The 27454-nt window shown below is 40.1% G+C and overlaps 1 long non-coding RNA gene across 6 annotated transcripts; it reads right to left on the bottom strand.

The window, feature by feature from the left end:
* LOC148141143 (uncharacterized) lies at positions 1 to 27115 on the bottom strand. Of its 6 annotated transcripts, none has more exons than XR_015752882.1 (5): positions 26895 to 27115; positions 26700 to 26803; positions 25373 to 25465; positions 13836 to 13962; positions 1 to 2337 (listed from the first exon to the last, which is right to left on the bottom strand). It is a non-coding gene; the product is annotated as an uncharacterized LOC148141143 (long non-coding RNA). The 6 variants fall into 6 exon arrangements; XR_015752883.1 differs by lacking the exon at positions 1 to 2337 and adding an exon at positions 5869 to 7711; XR_015752884.1 differs by lacking the exon at positions 13836 to 13962.
* Positions 27116 to 27454: the final 339 nt, after the last annotated feature.

Here is a 27454-nt window from a genome sequence, read left to right as displayed (position 1 = left end):
TCTCAACTCTCTTTTGTAAAAATAATGAACCCCAAAGAAAGCTAACTTTTTCCTATTAGTTGCTATAAACTGTTGCCTTTAATTAGCATCTAAACAACTTCATAATTAGTGAACCAACAGCCCTATACATCTTCAGAAGAAATGAACAAACCTAGAGTAGGATTTCAGAGAACAGAAGGAATGTCTCATCAAATCTTGTGGACTGTTGCTATTGAACTGTGCTTCCCATTGCATTTTCCCCTTCCACTCAGAACAGCAATTTGTTTTTCTTGTCTGTGTCTGCCTGCATATGTGTAGGGTTTTTTTTAAAAAGAGGAAGAGTTTTAATATGCAAAGTATATATTGCTAGCACATTGTTTTGTTTAGCTAGAGTCTATTTATTTGTATTGAACTGTAAATCTGAGTCTATCAATCAGGTAGATTTCAGCCTTTGCATACTTCATTAAATCAATAACTTTTGCGGTGATCCTAGGAATAATGGGGCTCAGGAATCACTGCACTTTCCCCAAGAGGGTCATAGCAGCAAATCTGAACGCAAATACAGCAGTTGTTTTCCAATGTCAGGGCAGCACGGTGGCACAGTGGTTAGCACTGTTGCCTCACAGCACCAGAGACCCGGGTTCAATTCCCGCCTCAGGCGACTGACTGTGTGGAGTTTGCACATTCTCCCTGTGTCTGCGTGGGTTTCCTCTGGGTGCTCCAGTTTCCTCCCACAATCCAAAAAATGTGCAGGTTAGACGAATTGGCCATGCTAAATTGCCCGTAGTGTTAGTTGAAGGGGTAAATGTAGGGGAATAGGTCTGGGTGGATTACGCTTCGGCAGGTCGGTGTGGACTTGTTGGGCCGAAGGGCCTGTTTCCACACTGCAAGTAATCTAATAATACAGATTTAGCTAACCCAGGTAAAACATATAAGTTAGCTTCTGAATACATTTGCCTACCTGACAAGATAAGGAGGCAATAAGTGCAGTGTATTTAATCGTGATAATTGTCTGAGGCCATCATTTTTAATGCTTTATTTTAGTGAAAAGAATTTCCTGCTAATGAAACACAATATGATGCTAGTGGGTGGTATTACTGAATTAGTGGACACATAACGCTCCGAGAAGGGTCATATTTTTAAAAAATTATACTCTACCCCCAAAGAGAAAAACAGTAACCTACACTGCTCGCTCTGGATGTGGTGGCAGCCATTTTGTGCAGTTGAAGATGGCATGGTTCCATCTTCACGTCATTGTGATTTCTTCGCAGACTCTATCTGAGGTACCCTGCCCTTCATGTTCTTTTAGGAGTTGCTGTCCCTAAGCCCCCAGTAACCTTTTAGTGCCACCACCTCTCCAATTTCCATTCATCCTCTATATGATCCCTAATGCCCCTAATTCATCCCCTAAGCCCACGGCTTCGTAAATTATCTGCCCTTGTAAACCATACGCTTAGCCAGAGTGATTGTCACTTGTGAAACCCAACCCCTGCCCTGGGACTTCCTGTTCCCCTCTGAGCTCTATGCGGTTCCACTCTTCTGTCTTGCATTGCCCTATTTCACAGTAAATCATTTCCTCAGTAACCATTATAATTGAAGCCCATCCCAAGCCATGAGTTGCTCCCATGACTTCAGCGACTTTACCCTGATAAACCCCTGATCATTAATATACAATACCCCAGGACTGACCATGACACACTCACATGCTGACTTGGCAGGATAGCCCTTACAGACAGTAGCCCAGCCCAGAGACTATGTCTCTAGTTCCCAGACTGGTACCCAATTCCTGACTCTAGAAGGATCAAATGCCTAACGGACTATAAATCCAGGACAGGAATCAAATGAGACATTTGACTGTGGTATTATCTCCTGATTGCTCATAGTTCCCCTTCAGCCCATCAAGAACTGCTCCCTTTTGACTTTCAGACATGGCCATTTTGTTGAAATACATGCAGTGTGTTTGCTGCATAAGACACTGGCACATCTTGCAGGTGTAGCATTCACGTAGCTTGATATCATATAGCAATATGTGCACCCCATTTGACTGTTCAGTGCTCCAAACCATGAAACTGCATCTCACACTCACAAATATAATTGAGTTTTTGTTTTGAAAAGTTGACCAAGAAGGTAGGTAAATGCAGCTCAGTAGTAGTTGTCTCCATGGACTTTAGCAAGGCTTTCGATAAGGTTTCACATGATAGACTGGTTAGAAAGTTTATACCACATGGGATCCAGGGAGAGCTGTAACCAAAATTGTCTTGATAGTAGGAGGCAGAGAGTTGTTGTTCTGACTTGAAGCCTGTGACCAGCTCTGTGCCACAAGGATCAGTACTGGGTCCACTGTTGTTCGTCATTTACCTAAATTTGGATGAGGAGAGGAGGCATTGTTAGTAAATTTGTGGATGACACCAAAATTGGTGAAATAATAGTGAGGAAGGTTATCTAATAGAACAATGGGAGATCTTGATCAACTAGGCCAGTGGGCCAAGGAGTAGCAGATGGCGTTTCATTTAGATAAATGTGAAGAGCTGGATTTTGGTGAGACAAACCAGGGCAGGATTTACAATGTAATGGTTGGGCCTTGTGTTGTCAAATATAGAGGCCCAGACGTGCAGGTACATAGTTCCTTGGAAGTGGCATCACAGATAGGGTAGTTAAGAAGGCAGTTGGCACAATTTTCTTCATTGGTCAGAACATTGAGTATAGGAGTTGGGATGTCATGTTAGGTCTTTACAAGACATTAGCAAGGTCGCATTTGGAGTACTGCATACAACTTCTAGTCACCCTGCCATAGGAAGGATTTTATTAAACTGGAGAGCGTGTGAAATCAGATATTACACAGATATTACTGAGAGTGGAAAGTTTGAGTTATAGGAATAGGCTGGATCGGCTGGGACTTGTTTCCCCTGGAGAGTAGGAGGCTGAGGGGTTACCTTATCGAGGTTTGTAAAATCATGAGGGGCAAAGATAAGGTCAATTGCCAAGGGCTTTTTCCAGGATGGGCGAGTCTAAAACGAGAGGGCATAGGTTTAAGGTGAGAGGTGAAAGATTTAAATGGGACCTGAGGTGCAACTTTTTCACACAGAGGGTGGTGTGTATATGGAACGAGCTGCCAAATAATGTGCTAGAGTTAGGTACAATTACAACAATTAAAAGATATTTGGACAGATGTATGGATAGCAAAGATTTAGAGGTATATGGGCCAACCACAGGCAAATAGGACTAGTTCAGTTTAATGTCGGCACAGATGTGTTGGGCCATAGGGTCATACAGCACGGAAACAGGCTCTATGACCAGATGTATGCCTCCTCCTCTGCAATAAAAAGCAAGGCAAACCACACAGGCTGGTAGCCTATAAATTAGAATCAAAACGTCTAAACATTAAAAAGCAATTCAAACCACAGAGGATGGCAGTTTTCAACTAAATGCAAAGCAAGTGATGCTAAGAAACTAAAAGCCATAAGTGCATCATGAGTCGATGCAGCAATCTGTCAGGATCAAGTCATATGTGTCCTTCAGTTACAAAGTGAAGTTCTGAAGGGCTGAAGCACTATGATGATGTGGGAAGATTAGTGGCTTGGCGATGCCCACTTGCGTGAACAAAGGGTGAAAAAGGACTGTGTCCATGAGCATGCACGGAAATGGTGATGAGGTGGAGTTGTGCAAAAGGCGCAGAGAAGGAAATGGCAATCTGCTGCTGCCAGGTAACAATGCTAATTCCATGTGGAGAATTGATGGCATCTAGTCTCTCAGGGAAGGCGAAGAAAATTGGGATCTGCACTGAAGTGCGACAAGTTTTGTTATTGATAAGATGTGAATATTTGGAAATAATATTGTTGCTCATTAGTGAGATTCAGAACATATTGTTTTCAAGGAAAACTGGACTTCTTTCCTCAAGGTTAACCATTTGATTTCCCATTTTCACCAAATTTTTCCATCACTGACCACATCGCTCAAGAGTTTGGTAAATTTCACCCAAGGAGTTTGACTTGTTATTGCAATCCACAAAACTATACATTTTTTAAACCAATAGCTTGTCCTTTCTTGTTTATGCATTTATAACAAGCTGCTAAAAATTGATAACATTAAACAAGACTCAGAAATACAATGTGCATTAATGGATTCAAGAAATTACAATGTAAACATGGGTACAATGGGTCAGGTCAGTTCATATTTCCAATTTGAACAGAAAAGACTTGGGGTTCTGTTCATAAAATATAACGAAATCTGCTTTGCTAGTTTTCTCTCGACAAACTTTTATAAGATCACCAAGGGGTCCGAAATGTTTACCATAGTGAGCTGTCAACACATCCTTGAATTGGATCAAATTGTCAGAACACAGCCAACGGTTTCCCAACATCCATTGGCCTTATCACATGTATTACTTTTGTTCTGAAAGAACCCAGTAATTTTAGAGGGCAAGAAAGAAGCCAATACTTACTTACCCACCTCCCCATCCTCTTCCATTCAGTAAGGCGTCACTGTGACATGAAGATACACACATGCTTACAGGTAGGTTTCTGAACCCTTCTCCTGATTGGAGCTGACATGCTTTGGGCTATGATGGCTATCTCTTGCCCGGCACAGGTTCCTACTCCTCTCAGTTTTATTTTGGCTCTCCTCTCCCAACCTTTTTTACTTTTGGCAGCTCTCCAGTGCCTTGTCTAACTGAGTTGGTGCCACGTCAACAGGTCCATTCCATTATACATGGTCACAGCTGCCCTTACCCAAAATGCACTTCAGTGCTGAATAGAAATCAGGACTGGATCAATAGTCTTCAGTTAAAGATGTATTATGTTGACCTTTGCTCTTGCTCCATATGATCATTACTTTTAAGCAGACCACAGGTGCAAGTCAGTTTGATGCTCACGAGTTCGGAATGTCATGGTAAGTTATATTTACTTACTGGATTACAAGCATGTATGCATTTTGGGACTTTTAACAACACTTCACTATCAGATTGAGCCACATAAACAGATACTGAACAGGAAAAAGATAGGTTATAAGGAGTGCCTTAAAGCAGCAGACAGAGCAAGATGGAGAGGTTTGGGAGTAGGTGGAATTAAAAAGCTAGGAGGTAGACAGTTGTCAATGGTGGAGCAAAGGAAAGTGAGAATGCAGAAACAGCCAGAATGAGAGGAACACAAATTTTTAATAAGAGGGGTGATGTTACAGAAAAATGCTCTTAAGGGATTTGAAGACAAAGATGAGTTTCCAATTCAAATTATTGCGCCAGGAGCTATAAAATGCCAATGAGCAGAGGGGTAATGGGTTAGCTGGATTTGGTGATTGCTAAGATGCAGAAGACATGCTGAAGTTTACAAACTGTAGAAGCAAATGGTCAACCAGGAGAGCAGAGGAATGCTTCTTTCAGTTAAGCATCAAATAAACTTTTGATACTCATTTCATATTCCTCTTTTTTTATGATATTAATTTTCCGTCTCCTTCTGGGTTATCTGACATTGGGCCCAATAAGCGATGCTTAATAGCCTGAAAAAGCAGGTGCATTAATTGCACTAACTATCACTAAGGGCAGCACGGTGGCTCAGTGGTTAGCACTGCTGCCTCACAGCACGAGGGTCCCAGGTTCGAATCTGGCCTCGGGTGACTGTCTGTGTGGAGTTGCACATTCTCCCTGTGTCTGCATGGGTTTCCTCCCACAGTCCAAAGATGTACAGGTCAGGTGAATTGGCCATGCTAAATTGCCCATCGTGTTAGGTATATTAGTCAGAAGGAAATGGGACTGGGAGGGTTACTCTTTGGAGAGTTGGTGTGGACTTGTTGTCCGAAGGGCCTGTTTCTACACTGTAGGGAATCTAATCTAAAGTGTGGTGATCTCAGTCAGGTGACTTTGCTGAGGTGGAGGGTGCACTTCCCTGCTAAAGCTGAACAGTTAATACCATAGAACATTCAACAAACCACCCAACAGACCATTTCATTCAAAATGTCACCTTTCCAAGTAATTAGTTCAGTCATATTTTAAATTATGTTTGCCCAATAATTGTGCTTCAGACGAAGTTGTTATTTATCATAACAGTTCAGCTCACAGCAAGTCACCATTTGGAACAGCTCTTCTCAGAACTATATACACCCTAACTTCACAATGAGAGAAGGATTGCTTTAAAATCAACATATATACACGCTTGGTGAATACTTTTTTCTTTATTTTACCTTCCACAACTAACGCAAACCTCTCACTTAATAAAGTGCAATTGGAATAATATTCATTTTCTGTACCCTACAGGAATATTTATGATTGTATAAACACCTTTAATTGACATTCAAAAAGTGGACACAGCTGCTGAGTTTGTGATGGAGTGTAGTCTTGCTTAGAAACAAAAACAAGCTTTTCATACAGCTCTACAGTACTTTAAATAAACTTTTACTGGACTGAGCAAACCACAGCCGAAGTGCAACAAATCGGTTTATTGGTTTGTGCATATGTTTACTTCACTTGAGATGAGGTCTGTTTTGTAAATTACATCCTAATAATTTATTTCAATTACAACTTTTAATTTTACAATGTCTTGCAAAGAGCAAAACGTGTACAACATAACTGGTTAGCAGTAATTGCTGCATTCTTAATTATTTCCACAAAATAGTTCAGTGGATAAACTCAATGCCTGATGTAGTACTGACGTATGAAGTGTGTGAAAACCTTAAATCAAGCCAATTTCTTACACTGCATTGGTGTCAGTAGACCCCAATCAAGACCATTGACCTTCAAGTCCCCAAATTAAGGAGGAAAATTATTGGCAGCCAGAATACCTACTCTGGCTGCTGACTAATAACCCCCCCACTTTTGGATAAGGACAGGATTTGGCTAAGCTACAGATAATTCATCCTCTCTCAACAAGTTGCAGTGCAGTCAAGCGTGGATTTTCACCCCTCTGCATCTCACATTAGCCATTTAATGCTGCTGAGGCAATGCAAAGATTTTCAAAAATGAAAGGACTGTCTTGTCTAGGTTTATTCTTACTGGTAATGTTATAGGACAGGTGCTACAGCAAAACTGCAACTCAGTAAACTGATTACCACCAGGAACCCTTTAAAAAAAAAACTGAAACAAGAATTCCAGAAGATGAGGCATTAGCAGCTCTCAGGGAAATAAATGAAAATAGTGAAAAGCCCTTATTTAAGTATAAAAAGATTTTCTCAATTACAACTTTAAATGGACACGTTCATAAATGTGGGCTTTACATGTTTTTTAAAAATGACAACGATAACAAACATTGGACAAGCCACTATCTCTTGATCTATCGTAAAATTAATTACAAAGTATAATTCCCAGATACTGCCTGTCGTATTTTGATGTTTGTATACTTTTGCCTTTTGAATATCTCCATGTAAATTAAATCTTAGACTCCACTTTGTTATTTTTTGGGCACTGACAGATATGCAAGAAAAAATTATGAAATTTAAACACAGTAACCAATCTTCATGTTGTATCTATGCAGTAATGTCCAACCAATGTACATTTGTCAATATTCATCAGTTCCATAAACTGAATTGTTTGAACAGTGCAAAGAAAACTCAAACTTGATAATATGTAAAGTCCACTTGTTCTTGCTGAAGTGGGTCATCTTGCAACATGCCCTGTGGGACATTTTTCTACATATTTCAGCTGTAGTTTTTGCATCATTAATCTGTAAGAGTGACAGTTGATACTGGCACAACAAGCAAGTAGTAATGGCAACAGGATGTCCTCAGTGAGTAGTGGGATCAGCAGCATCTGGCTCGATCCAAGAAAGGTAAAGATTGAGAATGAAACAAAATGAGGAGGATGAATCAGAGTACTTTAAAAAAAAATTAAATAGCACGTTTCACGAGCAGACATCTAGTTCTTTCCAATCAATTAGGTACGTTTGACACATAATAATGTGAATGTTTGATCACACAGCATTGCCCTTTGATGTGAAGGGCACTGCTTGTCACTGGCCACTCGGGTTCCTATCTTCCTGGTGGTGGAAATTGAATAAAGATTCGTGCACCTTGTGTCTCTCACTGTGTCTCACACCTGCACACACACACCATGGGTGCTGGAGAAAAATAATCACTACTGCAGTTAGGCGGTCGTGTGGGGGTTAAAAAAATTAAATAATGTGAATGTTGTATCAGCTAATTTACAAAAGGTAAACTCTCTCAGAGACTGATTTGGAGATGCCGGTGTTGGACTGGGGTGGACAAAGTTAAAAATTACACAACACCAGGTTATAGTGTAAGCACTCGGTTTCAGAGCACTGCTCCATGACCTGATGAAGGAGCAGCTCTCCAAAAGCTAGTGTGCTTCCAAATAAACCCATTGGACTATAACCTGGTGTTGTGTGATTTTTAACTCTCTCAGAGAGGAATGCGATAATAACCAGATTATTTGGGGTTTCTTTGGTAAAGTTGATTGAGAGATAAATATTGGCCAGTACACGAGGAATAGTTCCCTGCACTTCTCTGAGACTGTCTTGGAATATTCATTTAAGCAGGCAGTGAGTTAATGCCTCATCCAAACAGCAGCATCTCCAACATTGCAGCTGCCCCTTCAGTGCTTCATTGAATTGTCAGCCTTGACTTTGATGTTGAAGCGCTGCAGTGAAACTTGAATCTGGATTTGACATGGGGTCACAAGATGCTAATACAGATATTTAAATAAAATATACAGAGGAGAAAACTAGATAAAGGTAGAAACAGAAAAAAAAAACATTTTAAAATTACCAAAAGAATCCATCAACTGAAAGAATGAGATTTCAGCCTCAAATGGTTGATTGCCAACGCTTGTATTGCTAGCTAACAGCACTACCTTTCTTAAGCAATTAAAAATAGCCAGGTGGTTGAAGACTATTCCAATGGCACTTAAAAGAACCAGCAAATTCTGAAGATTCACAACTCATGCTGCATCTCTTAATCCCGGCATTTGTTATGTGATTTGCATGTCAATAATAGTGGCTTGTTAATACACTTATCTATCCAGCAGGATTCGACTTGTGAGCACTGTCATCAGTTTCATTAGATACTCCTGTTGCCCCATGTCAGCCCATCCTAACCTGTGACTCTACCTTCATCGTTCCAAATCTAAACAAAGTCCTTTCCTCTCTGTCATTTTCAGATAACATCAAGGACAGCTCAAATAATTAGAAATCAGTACAGCTAACTGGCCTGCTGACCTATATAGATTAATCAGAATGTGCCAAGGAGACATTTTATCTGCACATTCTTTTCTCATTACAGATCACTTGGATCTTGAAACTTCAAATTCCCTCATCAGATCTCTAGTATTGCTATTGACCAAGATAGATAATACCTAATTCAGACAAAAGCCTATTCTAAGCAGTTAAATGGGTGCAATCAAGTAATATTTAATAGCAATGGGGTGCATTTAGATTAAGACTGTTCAACAGTCAGAAACAGGCAGAAATGAAAAGGGACTTAAATCAGTACATCAGATTCTGGACCTGTTGATAGTGATTATTTTTCACTTCAATGAGAATTCCTCAAATCCCAGTGATTCTTTGTAATATTAAATTGGAGTATCAGTATTAAAACTGACATTACAGAAATAATGTTACTCTGAAAACTGCAGTGGAGGATCAGAACATAAATGTAAAAATATTTTAAAATTATCGAAATTTCAAAGGTCATCTAATCGAGGCAAAAAATGATGAACAAAAGAAAAACACGTCCGCATATCTGATTGCTAGATAATTATTCCACTAAGTTCAATTTTCCCCATTACGGCCAAAATTTCACTCATAACATGGCTCAAGGATAAGATTAGCCTACCTGTCCCTTGAGAAGCTCTTAACAGACAGCTTCATCTGGCTCAGTGCCTCTATTTACATCCTGGCTGCTCTGTGATCAGGACGAGAGAGTGTGATACATCAAACTACATACAGCGAAAGCTCCTTAAAGTGACCCAAATTGTAATCACAAATATAGGGTGAATTTTCACAAAGATGATGGGAAGCAGGATTTGGGCAAGTTCCAAATTCCACAAACCTACTTCCATTAAGAGGAGGCACCTGCCTACATATTTTTATTCTGGGGATTCCACAGTGAGATGGATAGATCAGCAGATTAGAATACCTGCCTTCAGTTACTTTGACAGAGCTCAACTGTAATCACAAATGTCAGGCCCTTAAACCCTAATCCACCATCACCATCCCCATATCTCCCGTGTCCCTCCATGCAACCTCCAGACCCACTCTCCCAATATCCACTGTGTAGCCAGGACAAATAAGCCATCGGCAAATCTGGCAATCTTGGTAATGTTCAAACTGACATAATAAGCAAAGCTTTGAAAAATCTGAGAAGATGCATAGCCTACAAAAAGTGTCAAACAACTACAGCCATTCATAGTGCCAATGTCAAAAACCTTTATCCACTTTGTCTTTAATCATGTGTAAATAAATATATGAATTGAAAAAAACTGTTCAAAAGAAATAACAACTTGTGACAAGGTGATAAATGTGTCAATCGAACAAAGTTTTTGCTTTAGACAAGGGACAGCTAGTCTAATCTTATCCTTGGGCCATGTTAAGAGTTAAACTTTGGCCTCTGCAACAACATCAATATGGCCTGCTGAACCAAGTGTATTAGTTATTTTTGGAGATTAGGCAGGCACCCATAATGAAGCCAAATATTAACTTTAATCAAAAGAAATGGTTAAGACACATGACCAGATGGCTGTTTTTTCCAAATGGCCATTATGAATCAACCCCAAGTGATCAGTACTGGTAGATCTGCATCAAATACTTCCTTAGTAAGGCGTAGCAATATCCAAATGACAATAAATTAGTCTGTACCATAACACCAATTGCAACAGAGTTACTCATTACAAATACCCAATTTGATAATCCCTTTTTCTCTCCTGTCTCTGCCTCCCTCTTCCCTCTCCTGGCAATGCTTACATATCCAAGTGCATTCACCAAATTGTGCAGTGATATATATGTATACTCACCTGACAATCCTAGTAGTTGTTCATGACACGAATGCTGAAAATGTGTTGCTGGAAAAGCGCAGCAGGTCAGGCAGCATCCAGGGAACAGGAGAATCGACGTTTCGGGCATAAGCCCTTCTTCAGGAATCCTGAAGAAGGACTTATGCCCGAAACGTCGATTCTCCTGTTCCCTGGATGCTGCCTGACCTGCTGCGCTTTTCCAGCAACACATTTTCAGCTCTGATCTCCAGCATCTGCAGACCTCACTTTCTCCTCAAACATGACACGAATGCTTTGACAGTGTGGTTAAACCAACTAACTGTAAAAAATATTCCAGTTACAGCAACCAAATCTCACATTAAAGGCATTCTCAAAAAATGTTAAGAGTCAGAATCATTGGTGACCCTTAAGCGGCAATTGGATAGGTACATGGATAGGTGCTTAAGCTAGGACAAATGTTCGGCACAACATCGTGGGCCGAAGGGCTTGTTCTGTGCTGTATTGTTCTATGTTCTATGTGGTTTAGAAATACTTACCAAAAAAATCAATTAAAACCCAAAACAATGGATAGACACAATAGGAACAGACAGCATAGTCAGAACTTCAGAGGACAAATTCAAGACAGGAATTAGGGAGGTACATCTTTACAAATTGTGCGAACACCAAGAAAAATTAACCAAGTACCAGACACTGAACCCATTCACGAAAACACAATGCTACATTGTCAAGATTCTGAAGGTGATGATCAGGAAACATAGGTTTTGATGAGCTGTCTACTTCACACTAGCCTATCTAGCATGGATTTAACTTAAGACTAACAGATGTACTACATGATTTGGCATGCTACATTGGTGAAACCAAGCAGAGGCTACGGCAACGGATGAATGGGCACTGCACAACAATCAACAGACAGGAGTTTTCCCTCCCAGTTGGAGAACACTTCAGTGGTCCAGGACATTCGACCTCGGACTTTTGGGTGACCATCCTCCAAGGCGGACTCCGGGACAGGCAGCAGCGAAAAATGGCCGAGCAGAGGCTGATAGCTAAGTTCCGTACTCATAGGGCGGGCCTCAACCGGTACCTTGGATTCATGTCACATTACAGGTGATCACCATTGCACTACACACACACTTAGACACTCCTACACACACACACACACACACACACGTTTGATGGGTGAATTTGTACTTGCAGAGTTACATTGTACTTTGCTTAAAAACTGCATGAATCCATGTAAGACTCTGATAACTCATTTTTTAGATTAGAATCAGTTTAAACATTATGGCACAGACAACAGCACACAGGGGGCTAACACCTTCAACATATTACCTGGGCTGACACCAATTGTTAAAGTTAACCTGAGAAAGTAACTTTTAAAAAAAAGCTTTGTGATTTACATATGAAAGAAGTGAAACTAACATGGTCATTCTAACAGATGAGAGACTTAACAATCAAGGTATTTTTCAATGTATAATTTCAGTTACATCACACTGTAAGCTTTTGCTATAAATTCTGTGTCTTACAATTGTGTCCTCCACAACTACCTGATGAAGGAGCTGCGCTCTGAAAGTTAGTGCTTCCAATTAAACCTGTTGGACTACTACCTGGTGTTGTGTGATTTTTAAAGATGTACTACAGATAATGTCCTTGTGGGTTACTGAGAAGGATATTTCATGCCATTAGTTTTGAGAAAGAGCAAATAATTTGTAACTTTGATTATATGAATTTATCAAATTTAAAGATCATTACAAATTATACCCCAAAGCTCTCAATTTAATTTTTATTACTGATGTATGTTTCACAAGTCCCTAAAAGGTAATTCAGAAATAAAAATAGTTCATCCCCAATTGTTTATCTCAGCCTTTTCAATCAACTTCTCAACATGTACTTCCATGTTGCTCAAAAGAGAAGAGACTATCAAAAGAGTAAGAGTGAGACAGGAAGGTTCGCACCCAAAACAAAAATCACATCTGAAAAATACAGCACATGTGCTTATTTCTTCTACATTCTCAAAGAATTTTTTTTCTCTTTCAGAGGAATGGGATGCTAAAGACTGAACATTTCTTTCCATTCTCATATTATAATCTTACAGTCTACTAATTGTCCATTCCACTTAGATTTAAAAGTAAAATATAGAACATGTTATTTATACTGGCCTTTCATCTCTGGAATGGTAGCATAAATCTAATCTAGAAAACCTACATGAAAATTCCTTGTCAATTCCTTAGTAAATGAAAGGGGCTAATATTAGGCCATTCTTGTTGAAAGGTGTGCTATGTCTGGGCACAATGTAGCCAACGTTGCACAGAGGACTGGAAAAACAGGACACAAGGGTTTGAGTCTATACCTTCAAAATACTGAATGACAATAGATACAGAAGCAGCTATTTTAAGACTTTAAAAAAAACGCATTAGATTTAAAATTAACTATAGAAAGAAACAAAAAAATTAGATTTCTCACCAAAATATTAAGTACATTCTCAGTAAAAGTAGTTGATCAAGATTAGTCAAGGCAAACAAAAATCAGAAATGATAATATCCCAACCTCTGTCAAAAATATATTTTATTAGGACGAAAGGTTTACTTTTTCTGGGTTCCCTTCTGAATTTGTAAAATAAGTATTTGCTAGGTTTGCTAAATTTATTTCTCTTTAATATTCAATTCTGAATTGAAATGAGAGAAAAAGCACTGACAGCAGAAACCTTCCTTAATTATCATCAATATTTCTTGACTATGCAAAATGCATTGCTAATCTACAATGGCTGGACTGGCGAGGAGCACGTTATGTATTCTTCCAGGCAGATAGTGGAAATATAGGACTTCTTGCTCTGATAAATCAGCTCATTCACAGTGTAGCTCTTTTTTCGGTTACCTCACACATAAATGAACTCTGCAAATATCATTTCTAAAGATATGCTTTGCATTCTTACAGAAGGATATTTGTTGCAGTTCTGATAGCTGATAACATCGGATCAGGCTGCGTGTACGATCTGTTCTTTTCCTGATTCATGTTCCATAAATTGAAAAAGTTGATGATAGCAACTGTATTCCATTTTTCTGCATGGAAATAAAAATCACTTTTTTTAGTACAACATTAATTCAACCAGTTTGCACATCAATACTTACCTACAAAGGCCATCGGTACTATAGAAAGTATGGTGATCTAAATGCCGACCAATCACAAGTTGAATATTTAAAACTTAGACCACACTTGAAACTGAATCCTACTGATTGTGAAAAGCACTACAAGAGTTAAAGACACTGAAGCAGAAACTTTGTCAACTTTCAACATGGTTATAAAGACAGCTGGAGGAATATAGAATAAATAGGACTGGAAAAAGCTGAACACAGAATTAAGATATACTGTTGTTGCTGTGTATCCACATCAAGTAACAGTTATGCCAAAATATAATTTCTATTTTGTAATTTCTACCCAAGATTAACCTCAATTTGCAACACAACATTTCTGGTCTCCTTTCTATCGGAAGGATGTTGTGAAACTTGGAACGGTTCAGAAAAGATTTACAAGGATGTTGTCCAGGTTGGAGGATTTGAACTATAGGAAGAGGCTGAATAGGCTGGGGCTGTTTTCCCTGGAGCATCGGAGGCTAAGGGGTGATGTTATAGAGGTTTATAAAATCATGAGGGGCATGGATAGGATAAATAGACCAAGTCTTTTCCCAGAGTCCAGACCTAGAAGGCATGGGTTGAGGGTGAGAGGGGAAAGATATAAAAGAGACCTAAGGGGCAACTTTTTCACGCAGAGGGTGGCAGGTGTATGGAATGAGCTGCCAGAGAAAGTGGTGGAGGCTGGTACAATTGCAACTTTTAAGAGGTACCTCGATGGGTATATGAAAGGAAAGAGTTTAGAAGGATATGAGCCAAGTATTGGCAAATGGGGCTAGATTAGGTTAGGACATCTGGTCGCCATGGATGTGTTGGACTGAAGTGTCTGTTTCTGCACTGTACATCTCCATGACTCTGTTTGGCCACATGTTACACTCACATCCACAACATAAAAGATCATAATCTACAATAAAATCATTGTTAAGAAGTTGATCCACTTCAGGACACATAACAGTTTCAAAAGAACTGTCTGCTGGTTGTGTTGTATAACATCACCCCTCAGCCTCCGACGCTCCAGGGAAAACAGCCCCAGCCTATTCAGCCCCAGCCTAAAAAAAATCCATTAAAAGATTTGCAGACATCTTGTTCCTACTAGGATGTTAAAATAGAGACAAGTGTGACAGCAAGGTTTGGCTGGAATTTAAATCCAGCCCATGACTGTATTATCAAATCTGGAATTGAGAAACAGATCACACAAAGAGACTAGCAAAAGGATAAAATAAAATTTCAACTGCCACTTGTGCAATATTTTTCCACATATATAATTCCCCATTAAATCTGAAATACTCGTTAGAATCACTACAAAAGGCATGTGGATGGGTATATGAAAATGAACAGTTTTCAGAGATATGGGCCAAATGTTGGCAAATGGTATTACACAGCTTAGGATATCTATTCAGCATGGAGGAGTTGAACTGAAGGGTCTGTTTCCATGTTGTACATCTCTATGTAATTTAGTTCTTCTTTGCACATTCTTTCCATGACATTATCACTCCAAATCATCAACAAAACTAAGTTCCTTCCAAACTGTGTACTGCCCGATGTTTTCCACATGTTAACATAAGGATAGGCCTCGGCCACAGGCCACTCAACTTACATATAAAATTTAAAATACGAAGATACAGAAACAAAAGCACAAAAACAAAAGCATGCAAAACACAATATGACTGATAATATACAATACCATATATAGCACCTTCAAAGTCAAAAATGGTGATGGGGACTTTGCAAAGTCTAGACTGCAAGATACATAGAGCTGGAGAAGACTGCAAGATAGGGCAAGTTCAAGTCACAAGGATGAGAAGTGACTTCTCAAATATTAGGGGACATGATAGGTCTATGTGCACATGGAGTAATAGCCAAATGTAACGTGTGGGTTAGGATGTATGCAGGGGAGCTTTTGAAGGACAAATATTGATTTCACACTAAAGTTTGTCAAAGCAAATAAATTCCATGCACTTATACAGTAAAACAAGGATATTTTTACAATTAAGCCAAGTAAAAAAAGGTTTTGTGGATGGGTGTATTTTGCCTGCTCAGATTATTTAAAGACAAAAATACACCATTTCCCTCTTCAGATAATACATCACATTTTAGCGAAGTTGCTTCTTTCAGGCAATGTCATAAAAGAAAATCCAACCCTTATGAATCTTAGAAATGGCAACAGCAAAAAGAAGGCCAGTTGACCCATCGTTTACATGGCAACTCTATGCAAGACGACATTAACCATTCCAGCTCCCCAGCCCTTTCCCAAAGTGGTTTCCCTTCAGATAATCAACTAATTCTCCTCTGAAAGTCACAATCGGATCTAATTCAATCACGTGCTTAGGCAGTGCATTCCAGATCCTGGGGGGAGAAAGAGTGGAGCTGGAAAAAGCACAGCAAGTCAAGCAGCATTAGAGGAGAAAGAAGTCAACATTTCAGATTGGAACCTTTCATCAGGACTGGGGGAGGGGAAGGAGGCTGAGAAATAAGTGGGGACATGGGGCTAGGAGAAAGGTGGGTGAGATGGCAATAGGTGGATGCTGGTAGGTGGTGGCTGTGATTGGTCAATGGGAACAGTGGAATGGATAGGAGCTTTCGGACAGAGGAGATGACCGGGGGGTAGCAGTGGGAGAGAGAGACCCATGGAGATCATTGCAGAGGGGGGAGGAAAACTTCTTCAAGTTAGGCATTCTTGGTAGAGACTTTGTAATCTGATGTTCAGCAACTTGGAGACAGTGAGAACTGCAGATGCTGGAGATCAAAACCCAGATCCTAACAACTGGTTATGCAACACAGTCTTTCCCTTTATTGTTGCTTGTTCTTTTGTTATTCATCCTAGTGTCGTATGGTTCTGGTTGTCCATGAGACAATATCACTCCATCTGTTATCTAGATTGTTATGATTGGAAAATCTTTATCAAATCTCCTCAATCTTCTCCAATGTACCTCCCAAGCAAATTCATTTTTCCTGTGACCATTCCGGTAAACCTTTTCTACATCCTGTCTGAAGTTCCCACAGTCTTCCTAATGTGGTTCCTGAACATTAGATAGAACATTCTAATGAGCTGAATCAGTGTTCAGTATAACTTTCTTGTTTTTGATCTTGTGAGAAGTTATTAAACCTTGGATGTTGTAAGTGTGTTTAACCACTCTCTCAATCGGCCTTGGCACCTTCAATGACTTTTGCACACCCCGTCAACTCCGGAATCAGCCTGGTGAACCTCCTCTGCACTCCCTCGGTCTCCCTGTTCCTCAGCCCCGTTTAAAACTGTCTTCTTCATTTATACTGCCTCTCCTTCTCCCCAAGATGGATCACTTCACATTTCTCTGCATCAGATTTCATCTGCTACAATTGAACTTGTACATCAAACCTGCTATGTCCTCTGGAAGTTTATCACTATTCTAGCTCAGAATATAAAGGTGGATAGCAAAAGTTTCCATAAATATGATAAGCGAAAAAAAAGTAGCTAAAGTAAACATTGGTCCTTCAGAGGATGAGAAGGGGGATTCAGTAATGGAATATGAGGAAATGGCTAAGGCATTGAACAGGCCCTGTGTTGGCCTTCACAGTGGAGGAGACTAATAACATGCCAGTAATTGACAAAGAGACAAAGGTAGGTGAGGGCCTGGAAACAATCATTATTATGCAAGAGGTAGTGCTGGGCAAGCTAATGGAGCTAAGGCTAGACACATTCTCCTGGTTCTGATGGAATGTATCCCAGGATGTTAAAAGAGATTGCGGGAAAAATAGCAACGGCGCTTTTGGTAATATTCCAAAATTCGCTGGACTCTGCAGCAGTTCCAGCAGATTGGAAAACTGCAAATGTGATGCCACTGTTTAAAAAGGGAGGTAGACAAAAGATGGGAAATTATAGACCAGCTAGTTTAACTTCTGTAGTGGGGAAAATGCTGGATTCCATTATCAAGGAAGAAATAGCAAGGCATCTAGACAGAAATTGTCCTGTGGGAAGACACAGCATTAGGTTCATGAAGGGCAGGTCATGTTTAACTAATTTTTTGGAATTCTATGAAGACATTATGAGCATGGTGGACACAGGGACCCAGTAAATGTGGTGTAACTAGATTCCAAAAGGCATTTGACAAGGTGTTGCACAAAAGGCCGCTGCATAAGATAAAGATGCAAGGCGTTACAGGCAATGTATTAGCATGGATAGAGGATTAGTTAACTAACAGGAAGCAAAAAATGAGAATAAATGAGTGCTATTCTGGTTGGCAGTCAATGAGTATTGCTTGAAAGGTAAGAAATGGCAGCATGCTGCTGTGCAGGGGGGTTCTGGGTGTCCATGTGCAAGAGTCACAGAGGGTTGGTCTGCAGGTACAACAGGTAATTAGGAAGGTAAATGGAATTTTTTTCCTTCATTGTGAAAGGGATTGAGTTTAAAAGCAGAGAGGTTATGTTGCAGCTGCATAGGGTGCTGGTGAGGCCACACCTGGAGTACTGCGTGTAGTTTGGACTCCTTACTTGAGAAAGGATGTACTGGCACTGGAGGGAGTGCAGAGGAGGTTCACCAGGCTGATTCCGGAGTTGACGGGGTTGGTTTGTGAGGAGAGACTGAGTAGACTGGGATTATATTCATTGGAATTTAGAAGAATGAGGGAGGGATCTTAGCAAAACATATAGAATTATGAAGGGAGTAGATAAGATGGAAGTAGAGAGGATGTTTCTACTGGCAGGTGCAACTAGAACAAGAGGGCATAGCCTCAAGATTAGAGGGAGCAGAGTTAGGACTGAATTGAGATGAAACTTCTTCACCCAAAGAGTTGTGAATCTATGGAATTCCCTGCCCAAAGAAGTGGTTGAGGCTTCCTCAGTAAAGGTTTTTAAAGCTAAGATAGATAAAGTTTTGAACAGTAAAGGCATTAAGGGTTATGGTGAGAGGGCGGGTTAAGTAATGCTGAGGCCACAAAAAAAACTAGCCATGATCTTATTGAACAACGGTGCATGCTTGAGGGCCAGATGGCCTAGCCCTGATCCTAATTCTTACGTTCTTTCACATAGTTCACAATAAGTGTACGGTTTGCCTCATCTACAAGGTTTTTATCTTATCCTGTACACCCAAGACCAAGTCATTTGTATACATCAAGAAATATAGTGACCTGATGCCAATGGTTGGAGAATTCCACTGTATATTGCCCTCCAGTCCAAAACAAATTCACCACTACTCTCTGGCTCTATCACTCAGGCTAATACATATTGGTATTGTTATGAAGTTAAAGGCGTGTAGTGTACCTTAAAGAGAGGGTGTTCTGCACTGAGAGCTTACAAGCACCGGTCATACGTCTAGCTCGCAATCCCAAAGTGTACTGGAAAATTGAAAAATATGTAACGTTTGGCTGTGAAATGGATGCCTGAGTTGGTTACTGTTTTGACAACAATTTGAATTTAACCAATCAGTTTAAATTATGCCTCAGGATTCTAAAACTCAATTGATTTTGGATATACTGTTTTGCCAGAGTTGAAACAATGAGACGATCCGATGTTGGGGGTACAAAAAAGTCAGGCATCTTGAAAGTCAGACAGAGCAACTGCCATTGAGATTGTTTCAATGTCTTGGATCTCTCTCTATCAACGGTACCTTTTCATATGAAACTATTTTGCAGTAAAAGAATGAAGACGTCCCAGGGAGCCTTCAGTTAGAAGAAGAAACTCACCGGAGATGACAGCTGCTTTATAGTTTTGAAATTAAGTTGATGTAATTCTAATAAGTGTTGTATTGGAACAGTATATTGTTATAAAGTTGGAGACAGATACTAATTGTTAAAGAGAAAGGGGGGCTTAGCATTGGTTTAATGTTCACTTTTAGAGTAAAAGAATAAATTGATATTATTTTCTTTAATTAGTGGAATTTGGCAGTCCTCTGTCACCATATTTTAACAGATTACAAAGTGAGGTGTACCTTTCTGGGTGTTAGGTTTAATTATCAGAGGAGTTCACCCCCGTGTCATAACCATTTGGGGGCTCATCTGGGATTTGGGCAGATTGAGATTGAGATTTGGACACATTTGAACAGATTTGCTGCACAAAAGATCCCATCAGTTTGAAACACTTGATGATTAGTGGTCTAGGTCTTTCAATAAAACATAGGTGAAACAATTTGTTTAATTTCAGTTACTTGTGGTTGGTTAAATTGAAAGTGAGAGCAATGGCTCTTAAGATTGCTAAAGAGGTTCTGGGGTTTGAAGATGCTTCCCAAATTTGCCCAGAAAGTTTAGAAAGACAGAAGAAGGACATACTTTTAGAATTAGCAGTTACGTTAGAATTGGGTCTAACCAGGGACAAAAGGAAAGCTGAACTTGCAATGGAGTTAGTCAAGCACTTATGTGCATCAGAGAAACAGACAAGAGCAGTAGAGTTAAAGAAACCTAAATTACAATTGAGGCAAATGCAGTGAGAAGTTGAAGAAAGGAAAAGATGAGCCATGAGAGAAGGCAGACTGAGAAAGAAAGAGAGGGAAGGTTTTTAGCTGAGCAAAGAAAGAGACAGAAGAAAGAGAGAAAGAAAAGAGAAGAAAGAGAAATGGAGAGAGAATTTAAACTTCAGAAGTTGTGAATTTGTCAGGAAATTCAAGTTAACAGGACGGAAAAGAGAGAAGGTAGTGATGAATACAACTATGTTAAAACATTGCCCCACATTTTGATGAGAAAGCTGTCGAAGCCTTCTTTATTTCATTTGAAAAATTGGCTAGGCAGCTGGAGTGGTCAGAGAACTTGTGTGTAATGCTGGTTCAGACTAAGCTGGTAGGCAGAGTTAGTGAGGTATTTGCAGTGCTGTCAGATGAAAGGTCAAGAGATTATGAAGAGGTCAAACAGGCTATTTTGAGTGCTTGTGAATTGATATCAGAAGCGTATAGACAGCGGTTCAGAAACATAAAGAAGGAACCAGATCAGACTTACATTGAGTTCAAAAGAATTAAACATAGTAATTTTGATAGATGAGTGTGGGCCTTAAAAATAGATAAGACCTATGAGGCTATAAGAGAGATTATACTGCTGGAGGAGTTTAAAAACTAACTTCCAGAGATGTTAAGAATTCATGTGGATGAACAGAAAGTTCAAGAAGTGAGAAGAGTGGCAGAGATGCCAGATAAATATGCATTTGTTCATAATGCAAAGTTTAGCTTCTGGCAGGAATTTCATCCTGTGGGGGATAGAAATTGGGAGAAGGAAAGATCCTACACTACAAAACAAAGAATAGAGCACACTGGGAATAGTTTGCCACAGGAGAAAAAAAGCCCAAGAAGGTGGGAGTGATGACAGAGTGTAGGTTCCAGGAATTCAGTTTGTTCTTGGGAATGATTTAGCAGGATTCAAGATGGGAGTGATAGCCCTTGTTGTGGAGAAACCAAAGGAAGACCAGGGAACTGAAGAGCTAAAAAGGAAAATACCCGGAAATTCTTCCAGTCTGTATAGTAACATGATCCCACTATCGTAAGTCACGGCACAAAGCAAAAACTAAAGGAAGTTGAGGTTCTGATGGCGGACACCTTGTTTGATGTAATGATGCAGGAAAGCCTGAATGGGCAGAGGGTCAGACAGACATGTTTAGTTCTGAAAGACTAATGGATTTATAACAGAAAAAAGGTATATATATTAATGCATACTCAGAAAAGGAATCAGAATGTATTCCTGAGGGTTATTATCTTAAATATAGAATCCTAAGATGAAACTGGAGACCACAGCAGGCTAGTGCAGAGAAGAAATGGGCAGAGGTGCACCAGATTGTGTTGGCGGTAGTATACAGACAGAAGGTGCTACGGGTAATTTTAATGTATGAATTACTAGTAGGAGGTTGCCTAGATGTGAGGAAGACTCAGGCTAAGGTACAAAAGCATTTCTATTAGCCCGGAATACACAACGATGTGGTTAACTTTTGCCATACACGTCATACGTGCCAAATGGTAGGTAAGCCACAGCCAGTAATAAAACCAGCACCTTTGTTGCCAATTCCCACATTCGAAGAACCTTTCATGAAGGTTACGATTGATTGCGTAGGTCCCCTCCCGAGAACTAAAAGTAGGAACAAGTACTTGCTAACCATAATGGATGAGTCTACCAGATTTCCGGAGGCAATTCCTTTATGGAGTATTAAGGCAAAAAGGGTGATAGAGGAGTTAGTCACTTTCTTCATGTGGTATGGGCTACCCAGAGAAATTCAGTCAAACCAAGAGTCTAATTTTACTGCTACATTGTTTAAAGATGTCATGGATCAAGTGCGTACCATTCTGAATCCCAGGGAGCTTTGGAAAGGTGGCGTCAGACCATGTTAAGAGCACACTGTTTCAGATAAAGGATTGTGTACCTGTATATGTGTGTAGAATTAATATGAACGTAGACTAACGTCCTATGTTTTTCATTGTAATGGGATTAAGAATTAGAAGAAAAATAATGAAGCCATCTTTTCATTATGACGGTTAATGTTTTTATTAAGGGGGGAGGTGTTATGAAGTTGAAGGTGTGTACTGTACCTTTAAGAGACTAAACGCTATTCTGCACTAAGAGCTTAAAAGCACCTGTTATGTGTCTACCTAGCAGTCTCAGAGTGTACTGGAAAATTGAAAATACATATCATTTGGCTGTGAAGTAGATAACTGAGTTGGTTGCTGTGTTGACAACAATTCAAATTTAAAATTCTGCCCCAGGATACTAAAGCTCAATCCAGTTTTGCCAACCTCGAACCAACAAGACAATCCTATGTTGGGGGTATAAAAAAGGCAAGTCAGTTTGAAAGTAATTGCCATCGAGAAAGATCCAAAACATTAAAACATTCTCTATCAAAAGGTACCTTTTCATGTGAAACATATTTGCAGTAAAAGGAAGAATACGACCGAGGGAGATCTTGAGCCAGAAGAAGAAAGACACCGGAGATGACTGCCGTTGTATGGTTTTGAAATTAACTTGATGTAGTTTTAATAAGTGTTTAATTGGAACAGTATATTGTTATAGAGTTGGAGGCAGATAATAGGCAGTTAAGAGAAAGGGGGGCTTAAAGTTAGGAATAGTTGTTTTTTTAACGTTCACTTTGAGAGTAAAAGAATAAATTAATATTTTCTTTAAACAGTGGAATTTGGGAGTTCTCTGTCACTCAAAATTTAACAGATTACGAAGCGAGGTGAGCTTTTCTGGATCTTTGTTCCATTAACTGAGGGGTTCACTGCTGTGTCTTAACAGTATCCATGCTATCATTGTTAATGTAATTCCATGGGCCTCAACATCGCACTTTATCAAACACTTTGAGGGTGGCACGGTGACACAGTGGTTAGCACTGCTGCCTCACGGTGCCAGAGACCCGGGTTCAATTCCCGCCTCAGGCGACTGACTGTGTGGAGTTTGCACATTCTCGCCGTGTCTGCGTGGGTTTCCTCCGGATGCTCCGGTTTCCTCCCACAGTCGAAAGATGTGCAGGTTAGGTGAATTGGCCATGCTAAATTGTCTGTAGTGTTAGGTAAGGGGTAAATGTATGGGTGGGTTGTGCATCGGTGTGGACTTGTTGGGTCGAAGGGCCTGTTTCCACACTGTAAACTAATCTAATCTAATCTAATCTAATCTAATCTAAACTTCTCATCTCAAAGAGTACGATTCTCGCTTTGGAATAATCCGTTGAACAACAGACCAGAGAACCCAGTTTCAATTCCTGGTCAAGTCCTCATTAACTGTCCATCATTGTGCAAATTGTCAGTTTCATCTTGTTTATAAAAGGTCTGGCTGAACCCTGAAAGTGACAGAATCGGAATGGTCAGGACTGTCAGAAACGCTGTACTGGAAATGGTCCAGGCAGAAGGTCGTGATGACTTCAGCGTTACATTTGTGTTGCATGATGATGACCACACTCAGGAATTCAATACAATATAACATTATGAGGAAAGGCAGAATTTTACAGTTGCAGCATCCATCAGAAAGCAAAGTTAACTTCTAAGTTCAAACAAGAGGGGGAATTCCACCTGTAGTACCTTTTCACAAGGTTCTCAATGAACTAATGACAGTCTATTAACATGTGCTGAGTACATTTGAGGTCAGTGAGCAGCAACAGCTGAATTCTGATAAGACATGCATGTATAATGCTGTACATTTTTATAACCTCAAAATAAACAGATTTAACAACAAATCAAAAATTCAAGTTAGTTAAACATTATTTTCTTTAATAAATCCATGCTGTCTTCTTTCTTTAATTCATCCCCACAAATCCAAGCCACTGTTAATTTTTTTCCAGACCAAACATTTGAAAAAAAAGTGTTTTCATCTTCGAAGTTCAAATGTCTGACTTAAACTATCAGGGTTATCAGTTCACTTTTTCTTTGAACAACAATGCAACATTTGCAATTCCCCAGCACTGTTGCACTATCCAAGAAAAACTAACAGATCGTGGCCAGTGTCTTTGTAATTTCCTTGCTTACTCCTCTCAGCATCCTCAGATGTATCCCATCAGCTCCTGGTGACTCATCAACTTTCTTGCACTTACTCAATTGTTAATCCAACCAGTGTCTAAAACACCACCTCTTTCACTAATTTAGTTAGCAAATTCTTGAATTTCCTTGAAATGACAGATGCAAAACATACAGTTAGTACCTTAGCCATGCGTTCTGGCTCCAGGCACAGATTGTCTATTTCACCTTATTCTTTTTTAGCATCCTTGATGAGCCCACTAAACATGTTGCAGTCTGGCTTGGGAGAAGTAATTTTTTAAATTAAAAGTAGATTCCAAGTATTTTTGAATTGCGATTAGATGCTCCACAAAGCATCAAATAGCAAATGCAGTCATTACAAATTTTATGGATCTCTCAGCAAACGTCCTGCACATTAGTGATATTGTGGGTTGCCAATTTTGTCTCTTTTTAAAAGGGATTCTATTTCTTACTTTCAAAGACCAAGCTTTAGAACTCCCACAAAATCTATTCTGTCACAAACTACTCAAATGTTGGTAGTTTAATTACCTCCTCTGAGATTGGGTTCCCTGGTGCTTACTCATGCACATTTCTAATTCGTTTGCAGACAGCTGACTTCACTAAAGCCTCAGACTTCTTAGAACTCCGCATTTCTAACCTGCACCAAGCAGGTACTACTTGTGGGCTTTTTTCACAACCATTCTCAGCTGCACTATCAATGGATGCAAGTTCTTCTTCTGAGCCTTAATTGTCTGACACAGAGCCAGCATCTTTTTACCATTTTTTTCAGCTGCTGGGGCTTCTTTCAAGGTACAACTGCATGGAATGGTCACACAGCTCCTGGAACTTCTTCCTGAACCCAAATACAAAGAGTTAGTGGCCCTCGGCTGTCTTCCCAGCAGCACTTTTCCTACATAAACCCCATTCCTCAGCTCCTCTCCATCTGACCAATCTTACCATGGGATACCCCCTTTTATGGCTGTTCCTGGTTGCCGGTTGGATTTTCATGCCATCGACAATCCAGCTGACCCACCTGAGGATGGCCAATATCTGTAGATGCATAAAGGAATGTAAAGGAATAGGAGGAATATGTTGTTTTGTACATGTACCAGAGCTCAGTTTCTGATCATTAAAATTATAATATTGGGTTTCTTAGGAACATGTTTACAGAGGACTTTTGAATTACCTTTTATTTTAACAGCCAGTCTATTTTCATACCCTCTGCTTGCCTCTCATTTCGTTTTTCACTTCATATGAATTTTATAAATTAAGTATTTTTCCTCGTTTTTTTTAAACAGGAACCATCTTTATTTTAAAAACATCATGTTGTATGCCCTTACAGTTTTCGATTCCAAACTTGTCTGCACCAGATGTGTGTTCACCCCACTAAAATTGGCCTCTCTCCAATCAAGTTGTTTATTCTAACTTGATATTTGTCCTGTTCAATAACTAAAGCTGACCACACAGTCACTGTTCACCTAAATGTTCTTCTACTGACATTTGATCCAGTCAACCCACATCATTTCACAGAACCTGATCCATCAACGCCTCCTTGCACAATGGGTCACATCAATCAAATACTCCTGAACATATCTGGTGTTTCAGATCTAGAAAGCGAAGACTCAACATTTGAGCATTTTATTTTTCTGTTTCAATGTCATTCGTGTTTGTGGAAAGGGCAGTAGAAAGAAATAACGTCAGATTCTGGTACTTCAACGGATTAAGTGGGCTCTTTTACTGAATGTTGTCACTTGCGGGAAACAAGAATGTACACAGCCACGTGGACCACATCATTTCAAGACTTGGAAAGAAATCACATTACATGGAGATACATGAAGCATGTAAACGTCGATTGATCGGCTTCAGGCCTGAAATTATTTGAAAACGACTTTATGAATGTGTAATTAAATATGCAATATACATTTCGAGGACCGCTTGGACGCATAATAAGTAAATACTAGATGACTTCTTAAATTTTCAGCCGCCGTGCTGCATTTATGACCAAATATGAGAACTGAAAACTGTTTATAGATGTTACACATAGTTACAACAAGCCAGTGTAAGCTATAAATGCTATACTTGGCACACAGGTTTGGAGGGATATACACATATGGCTATAAAGCTGCAGGAGAGAAGCAATAGCCAAGTTAATAGTGAACTAACCATTCGCAGCTGAGAGTGTAGGTAAACGCCATGAGGGTTTAAATGCGGCCACCACACGTGAAGCAAACTTTTTTTTTCTAAAAACGGACAATTTTTCGAAAAAAAATGAGCAGATACATACCACTTTCCTCGGTCCAAGGGGTTTCCAAGCTCCAAGAGTCCTGTAGCACGAAAGACTTCTTCCACCAGGGCCTGAACATCCAAATACATTCTGCATCCAGGCGGCTGTTTTAAACAAAAACTGCACGGTTCTCAAGGCAATATTTCAATCCCGGGGACGAGGTAAAGGATGGGGGAAGGGTAAAGCAAAACTTGCCTGATTTTAACATAAAATTGCGACAAGAACGTGAAAATCGCATTTACAATTAAGCATTAGGTGAAACTTCAGCTAAGTGTGCACGCGCAGCTGGATTTTAAAAAATATAAATCTGTACAAACAGGAAAATGGTACTGTCAGCGATGAGAGAGGATATGCAAGGTGTACAATTGCTCCCTTCAGTGCCCAGGTAAAAGGTGCAGAATGCAACAACAATTCATTCATCAGCGCGCGGGAGCTGCTGGCTGCGTTGTGGCCGGCCTGTGATTGGCGTGCCCGTTGCCATGGCAGCCGCCGGGCCGGCGCCAGCTGATGGGGGGGTGGGGGGGGCGGGTTTGTGTGAATGGGTGACGTCACGGGCTTGGCGCCGGCCAGTCTGGGCGCGCGATCCCGCTGCCAGTGAACTCCGCTGTCAGTCATTCATTCATTCATTCAGGCCAGCCGCAGGAATGCAGAGTGCACGCAGCAACTCCCCCCCCCCCCCGCCCCCCGCCCCCTGCAAGGACCCTCCAAGGTGTGCGCCCTCTCCTCCTCAAGCTGCCCGTCTCCACCTTCGCATC

The sequence above is a fragment of the Chiloscyllium plagiosum genome, unplaced genomic scaffold (assembly GCF_037043375.1).
Source record: "Chiloscyllium plagiosum isolate Xiang-an unplaced genomic scaffold, Cpla_swu_hap1 HiC_scaffold_34, whole genome shotgun sequence".
Lineage (NCBI taxonomy): Eukaryota > Metazoa > Chordata > Chondrichthyes > Orectolobiformes > Hemiscylliidae > Chiloscyllium > Chiloscyllium plagiosum.
This window is presented reverse-complemented; position numbering and strand designations above follow the sequence as displayed.